Genomic DNA, 7872 nt, shown 5'->3' on the forward strand with positions numbered 1-7872 from the left:
GCCTTAACGCAGACTGTGGACTTTAATTGATACTAATGTATTGATACTGGCTCATTAATTGTAATAAATGTACCACATTCATGTAAGATGCTGATAATAGGGGAAACTGTGTGCTAGGGAAGGAAGCAGGTACATGGGAACTCTCCGGACTATCTGCTTCATTTTCTGAAAATCCAAAACCACTCTGAAATCTATCATCTATGAATTTCAACATTTTGTACTTTCAGGGAGTGTGATATGGTGGAGAGCGTATTGGGCCATTTAAGACAGAGTATTCCTGATTAGCCTAAATGGCCTTGGGCAAGCCCCTTGCTCTCAGAGCCTGGGTTTTTCCTTCATTCAGAGGAGCACCCTGAGGGCTGGCTTATCTCAAAAAGTCCACCTCTGCCTATGAAAACCTCTGACTTTGCAGAAGGATAAACAAATGAAAGTCTGAGTTTCTCAAGAAACAGCCCTAGGAATAAAATTTCTGGAACGTGCCCTGTAACTGGTTTAGTTCCTAGAATCCCCCAGAAGGTATAGAAAATGCCCAAATCTCCCTCCCTGGGTCACCTTGATCAGCCAATTCAAATTTCCTCCAAATATCACGCGGGAGGCGACAGCAACCGAAACACTAAACTGCCTCTGGTCCCTACTAGCCGAAGGTGGGGGGAGGTTCTTCCCTCCAGGGCTGGGCCTTGAAACTCATATTTTATTCATGAAAATTTGAGGCCCTGGGAGGCCTCGGCATAAACAGGATGTAAATATTTGCGGGTGGTGGGGAAGAGGTGGTATTTGAGCCGGGGCTGTCCTAAGTAGGGAAGTCGGGGACAATGCTCACTTGGGACCCGCCCACCTCTATCTCCGCTATTGGTTGGGGGCGCGGGGGGAGGCATCTGCAGTCTGTACCCCAGATTGGAGACCTCGTTTGGGACTCTAGAGCACTCCAAGTAAGCTGGGATGTTGCTTAACCTTCGGGCTTCCCCCCCACCCCCCACCTTGATCATCAGGGCTCCTTCATCCCACCTTTCTCAGCCGGAGGAGGCGTAGGACTGGCTTTCTGGGACTTGCGGACCTGCCTGGCCACCTCTCCAGCCCCTCACCTGCCCTACCTGCACCGGGACACCTTAGTCTCAGTCCTGTGGAGTTCCCGGCCATCCCCCAAGCGCGGGCATCACTTCCAAGAAAACGTCCAGCGCTGAACTAAACCTCTTCCTCTTCTGTACCCCACACTCCGTTAGGGTCCCAACTCTGATTCTGCTAGATATATAAATATTTGTTGAATAAATGAATGGATGGATGGATGGATGGATGGATGCGTGGGTGGATGGATGGATAAAGTCTGACTCTATTACCACCTGTGTCTGTGGCCATCTGGGACTCAAGACTACCCCCAGATCTTCACTTCCACGCACCCGCACCGTGGATGGCAGTCCCTCTCTTCGGTGCCCTAGGTACACTGCATCAGATGGTTTCTCGCGTGTGTCTTCCCCACTCCCATCCCACAGCCTGTGTTCTACCTCTCACACCTAGGACACTGCCTGGGGCATAATAAAACTGTCGTCTTGGCGCCATCTCCCAGGGCATCTAGGATTCCCAAAGTTACACCCCGCACCCAACAACCTCCAGCATGAGGCAAACATTTCTACCTGTGAGACGCACCCTTCTGGAATGGACACCCTCGGGGCCTTCCCGGAGAGTGCTGTGCACCTACAAGTCGGATTGGACATGCTCCGACTGAGTCAGCCTGCTTCACATAATGAGCCCATGCTTGGCTGTTTCTGGGATTGTGGGAAAACAAAACACACCCCCACACTGGAGTACCAGCAGGTCAGACTGGACCCGAGAGAAGCACCCGGTCTGCAGCGGCTGGAGATGGTCGTTTGCAGCGGCTGGAGATGGTCTAGATGGTCTGAAACCGTGGGCGTGACCTCCTGCTGGGAATAAGGTCTGGGGAGTTTGCCATAGGAAAGGAATGTCAAACTCCCTGGGTGAGGTTTTAAAAATGCAGTTCGTCAACCCTTAATTGGTCCTGTGTGGACATGTAGTTTGTCTCAGGACAGGGCTTCTTAGCTTAAAGTGGGCTCCCTGGTCCAGCTGTCCAAATGTTCCATGCCACAGAGAACCCAGTAGGAAGCAAAAGGAAGGAAAGATGGAAGGAAGGGAGGAAGGAGAAAAGAAAGAGTCTCACGGAGTAGCCTAAAGGGCCTGCCTGGCACTCACTTTTCTGCAGGAAGAGTCCCCACAGCCCCACTCACTCTGCGGTCCTTGAGTTTATCATGTTTACCGTTTATCACGCCTTAGATCGGAGGTTTCTAGCTGACCCATGCAAGGAGGCCCCCAGACCTACTGCATCAGAACCTCTGTGTGCCCCCCACACCTCCCCAGGCCCCAGCATTTGTGTCAAACCCTCTGGGTGATTCTGTGCAGCAAGGCTTGAGCAGCCTTGACCTTCCTGAGGCTGCATTTGTGACCTGCTCCCAGCTGATAGGGGTCGACGTACCACACCTGAAGGGGCAAGACTTTAGGCAGAATATTTCTTTACTTGAGGGGCGCTGGCTGGCTCAGTCCGTGGAGCATGTGACTGTTGATCTCGGGGTCATGAATTTGAGCCCCATGATGGGTATAGAGATTACTTAAAAATAAGTCTTAAAAAAATAATATTTTTTACTTGAAATAAAAAAATTTTTTAATTAAAAAAAATTTTTTTTGAGAGAGCAAGAGTGAGCTTGTGCACAGAAACAGGGAAGAGCAGAGACAGTGGGAAACACAGAATCTGAAGCAGGCTCCTGGCTCCAAGCTGGCAGCGAAAAGTCTGACATGAGGCTTGAACCCACGAACTGTGAGATCATGACCTGAGCTGAAGTCGGACTCTTAACCGACTGAGCCGCCTAGGCGGCTCCCAATTATTTTTAATTTGAGAGAGAGAGAGAGTGTGTGTGTGTGCGAGCTGAGGAGAGGGGTGGAAGGAGAGAAAGAATCCCAAGCAGGCTCCACACTTAGCATGGAGCCTGATGCGAGGCTTGATCCCATGACTCTGGGATCATGACCTGAGCTGAAATCCAAGAGTAGGTCGCTCAGTTGATTGCCCTTGCAATAAACATTTTAGGATGCCAGGAGTTCACAAATAATTCATTTCAGAAGATTAAAACAGAAATTCATGGACCGAACATTTTCCCCTTTGGCAGATCCCCAGAGGGAAACATAACCGAGGTTTGTTCTTTCTGAAGATAAAGTTTCTTTTTAAATACATTGGATTATGGGGGCCGCTTGGCAGGCTCAGTTGGTGAGTTGGTGGAGTGAGTGACCTTTGATCTTGGGGTCATGAATTCAAGCCCCACATTGGATGTAGAGATTACTTAAAAATAAAATCTGAGGGGTGCCTGAGTGGCTTAAGCATCCGACTCTTGATTTCAGCTCAGGTCAGGATCTCGCGGTTCGAGAGTTCAAGCCCTGCATCGGGCTAGGTGTGGACAGTGCAGAGCCTGCTTGGGATTCTCTCTCTCTGCCCCTCCCCAGCTCACACACTATCTCAAAATAAATAAATAAACTAAAAAAAAAAAAAAACCAACCCTTTGGTTTAAAATAAATCTGAAAAAAAATACCCTGGATGATATATATTTTTTCCATGGCTCTTTTCTGCATGGAGACTTTTTCTGCCCAGGGTACATGGATGGCCTTCACTTTTTAGTGACTATATAGTATAAACATAGCACAACTGACCTCCCCCTTCCACCTACGGATGGACTTTTATCATTTCCTGCTTTCCCCCATTCTAGACTGCTGCAGGGAATATTATTAGCATCTACATGTCCCTGGGCACATGTGAAAGCATTTCTTAAGACAAGTTTCTAAAAGAAAATTCTGGGTCCAAGAATACTTCTTTTTTTTTTTTTTTTAATGTTTATTTCTTAATTTTGAGAGAGAAAGAGCACCAGTGAGGGAGGGACAAAGAGAGAGGGAGAGAGAGAATCCCAAGCAGCTCTGCACTGTCAGCACAGAGCCCAGTGCGGGGCTCGAACACATAAACTGTGAGATCCTGACCTGAGCTGAACTGACAAGCCGGCCAAAGTGCCCCAAGAACGTTTACCTCTTATGCAATCTAGAAATTGACAAGTTATTCTCAAAAAGAGCTTTAAATTTGTACAGAACAGAAAAAGAGGCAAGGAGGTAAGTCACAGGAAGGGAATATAAAAGGTCAACGCACGTATTAACATGTGCTAATCAGGAAAATGAAAATTATGAAACTAATATAACATTGTATGTTCACTAACTGAAATTACAATAAAAACTTGATGGGGGGCCTGGGGGGCTCAGTCGGTTAAGCGTCTGACTTTGGCTCAGGTCATGATCTCGCGGTTTTTGGGTTTGAGCCCCGCGACCGGCTCTGTGCTGACAGCTCAGAGCCGGGAGCCTGTCTTCGGATTCTGTCTCCCCCTCTCTCTCTGACCCTCCCCTGTTCTCTCTCTCTCTCTCTCAAAAATAAATAAAACATTAAAAAAATTTTTAAATAAAAACTTGAAAAAAAGAAAGTGAAGATTAAAACAGCAAAAGGACACATGTGTTACATACTACATATACTATGCATGTTACATGTAATGTGCAGGTGTGCACATATATATCTGGACACCACACTGGCCAACAAACATAAATATCCATTTCTGGGGTGCCTGGCTGGCTCAGTCTATGGAGCATGTGATTCCTGATCTCGAGGTTGTGAGTTCTAGCCCCATGTTGGGTGTAGAGATTACTTAAAAATAATAAAAAATCTTTACTTTTTTTTTATGTCTTTATTTTATTTTGAGAGACAGAGACAGAGAGTGAGCAGGGGAGGGGTAGAGAGAGGGAGACACAGAATCTGAGGCAAGTTCCAGGCTCTCAGTTGTCAGCACAGAGCCCCACGCGGGGCTCGAACCCACGGACTGCAAGATCATGACCTGAGCCAAAGTCAGACGCTTAACCAACTGAGCTACCCAGGTGCCCCAAAAAATCTTTAAAAAGGAAGAAAAGAAGTATGTACTCCTATCTCGCATCAGCCGTTGACAGAGGGAAAACTGGACATAACGGGACTGAGCTCGGCGCTCTGGGCCCCCATCCCTCAGCAGACTGAGAAAGCAGCCCCAGGAGGGCCAGGGCAGACAGGCTGACTGAGGACAGGAAGAAGGCAGGGCATGGATGAATAAGCAAACGGGACAAAACTAGAAGAATCCAAACAGCCTAATGATCCAGGATGTATAGCCAGGATGTGTAATGTGGGGCCAAGAGTCCCCCACGTGCCCTGCGTAGCCCTGGGGTCAAGTCCCCATCACAGCATCCGAATCCCATGGCCACTGTACTGATGACCCTAAAGCATTTAGAAAAATTCTGTACCCTTTTTTTTTTTCAGGAAGGCGAGGAAATGTGTAAAGCAGGTTTTCAGTTTCCCGATTGCTCAAATGTAACAGAATAGTTAAAACGAAAAACTTTGCAGACGGAGGGCCCTTAACCAGAACGGGTATTTACGTAGATCAGCGTATTCTCTGGGAGGGTTATTAAAACACTGCTACTCAGAATTTGCTTAAGGCAGGACAGGATCTCCTTAAAACCACCAGCGTTACCCATCCTACAATGCCACCTTGTGAGGAAAAGCAAAGGACTTTTAAAAGATGCCCCTTGGTGGAGGGGGCGGCGCCTGGGTGGCTCAGTTGGTTGGGCTTCTGACTTCAGCTCAGGTCATGATCTCACGTTCATGGGTTCCAGCCCCGCGTCGGGCTCTGTGCTGACAGCTTAGTGCCTGGAGCCTGCTTTGGACTCTGTGTCCCCTTCTCTCTCTGACTCTCCCCCGCTCATGCTCTCTGTCTTTCAAAAATAAATAAACATTTAAAAAAAATTTTTTTAAGAGGCAAAATTTTAACATCTGTCTTGGGGGGGTGAGTACATGAATACTGATATTATTTTCAATATGTTTCAAATGTTTTATCATTTTAAATTTAGAGAGCCATAGATCACAAAAGAAAACAAACACTTCGACACTGTTTTTTTCTTTTCCTTTTTTTTTTTTAAAAGCTTATTTATTCTAAGAGAGAGAGAGAGAGCAAGCGGGGAAGGGTCAGAGAAAGAGGGAGAGAGAGAACCCCAAGCAGGCTCTATGCCATCAGCGCAGAGCCCAACACGGGGCTCGAACTCATGAACTGTGAGATCAGGACCTGAGCTGAGATCGAGAGTTGTCGCTGAGCGACTGAACCCCCCAGGCTTTCCTCCTCCAACTTTTCTTTTCTTTTTTCAATTTTTAAGTTTTAATTCCAATATAGTTAACATACAGTACTGTATTATCTTCAGGTGTACAGTATGGTGATTCAGCAGCGCTGGACATTTCTCAGGGCTTATCACGGTTCAGCAAGCGACACACAATTTTCTCTACGGGCACCCTTGCCTCCCTCCATGCCACTTACCACATGGCAAGCAGGGACCTCAAATCTAAACCGGGCCCTGTGGTTTTTACCCAGCTTCTCTCGTCCTGCACCACCTGGCCCCTCCAGGCCTCCTTCCTCCAACCCGGATTCGAACCGACTGTGGATCCTTCGGCCCCCCCTGTCCGCATTCCTCCTTCAGGCCTCTTCGGGCCCGGGGGATGCAATGGAGACTGGGACAGAGAGAGCTCCTGTTCTCAGAGAGCTGCCATTCTAGGGGGTGGGTGGGGAAACCAACAAGAAACAAGGCAGTAAATCCAGGTAACTGTAAGTACAATACAGAAAGAAACAGGGTCATGGGATAGAGAGCAAATGAAGGTGGTGAGGGTGTTGGGGGAGCCCTTCCAGGCAAAGCCAATGGTCGCTCAGCTCTCCGATTCAGGGTTCAGATCTCAGGCACCCAAATCTCATTTTCAGTGTTCAGATCTCGGGTAAAATGCCCCCTTCCCAGCAAAGCCCTTTTTGACCTCTAAGTATAAGAACCAATCAATCTGTGCCTCTTTTACCCCTTAACCATCATTACAATGAAGTAAACACAGGATGAGCCGCTTGGGGTCTGTCTCCCTCCGGGCAACGGGGCACCTTCCCTTGAGGGCGGAAGCTTGTGCCGCTCACATGTCTTGCGCTTATCAGAGTGACTGGAGGCACTCAGTCAATATTTGTTAAAGACAGACACTGACAGGCTGAATGATGTCCACCGGCTTCCAAATTCCACAAACGTAATCAGAGCAGTTCCCGAGGACGAAGGCTACCAGGCCAACACGTCTTATACTGTAGAGAAGTTGAGAGAAGTTGAGGATATATGCTTTTTCACTACATAATGCACCTTTTAATGTTGAAAATGCTAATGAGAATGTTAGGAAATTTCTAAGGGGGATAGAACACCACAGTGTTCGAGAGCCAACAGTTATTTCAGGGATAGTATCACCGCTTAAAAAAGAAAACCAAACAACTACAATTGATTTCAAAAAGCCACTGGGAAACTCAACAGATGACTTTTAAACTCAGGATGAGTGAGGCAAAACAGCATCAAGTAGGTTCAACATTCCGGGCCAGTGGTGGGGAGAGGGGTCTGGCAGTCCTGGTCCTGACACGCCAGCGGATGTTGGGAAATGTGCTCCACCCTAGTGGTAAAGGTCAAGATGTCATTTGAACCAAGATTTGTTGCCTGTCCCATATGATAATTTGACAGGAGGGCTCTGGGTCTTGGTGAATGATTTGGTTTTCAGTTTGCTCTCCTTTTCCACGTCCTTCCTCTTTCGTGTAACAAATTGCCCTCATGAGGGAGGAGTCAGGGAGCTCAGCCTACGTGTGGATTCATTTCCCTGGGATTTTGCAGATTTGTCAGAGCAGGGGAGGAATCACTTTGGCTTTCCTTGACCTTTTTTTTTTTTCTTCTGGAATTTATTTATTTATTTATTTATTTATTTTTTCATGCAAAATA

Source organism: Suricata suricatta, chromosome 8, assembly GCF_006229205.1.
Source record: "Suricata suricatta isolate VVHF042 chromosome 8, meerkat_22Aug2017_6uvM2_HiC, whole genome shotgun sequence".
NCBI lineage: Eukaryota > Metazoa > Chordata > Mammalia > Carnivora > Herpestidae > Suricata > Suricata suricatta.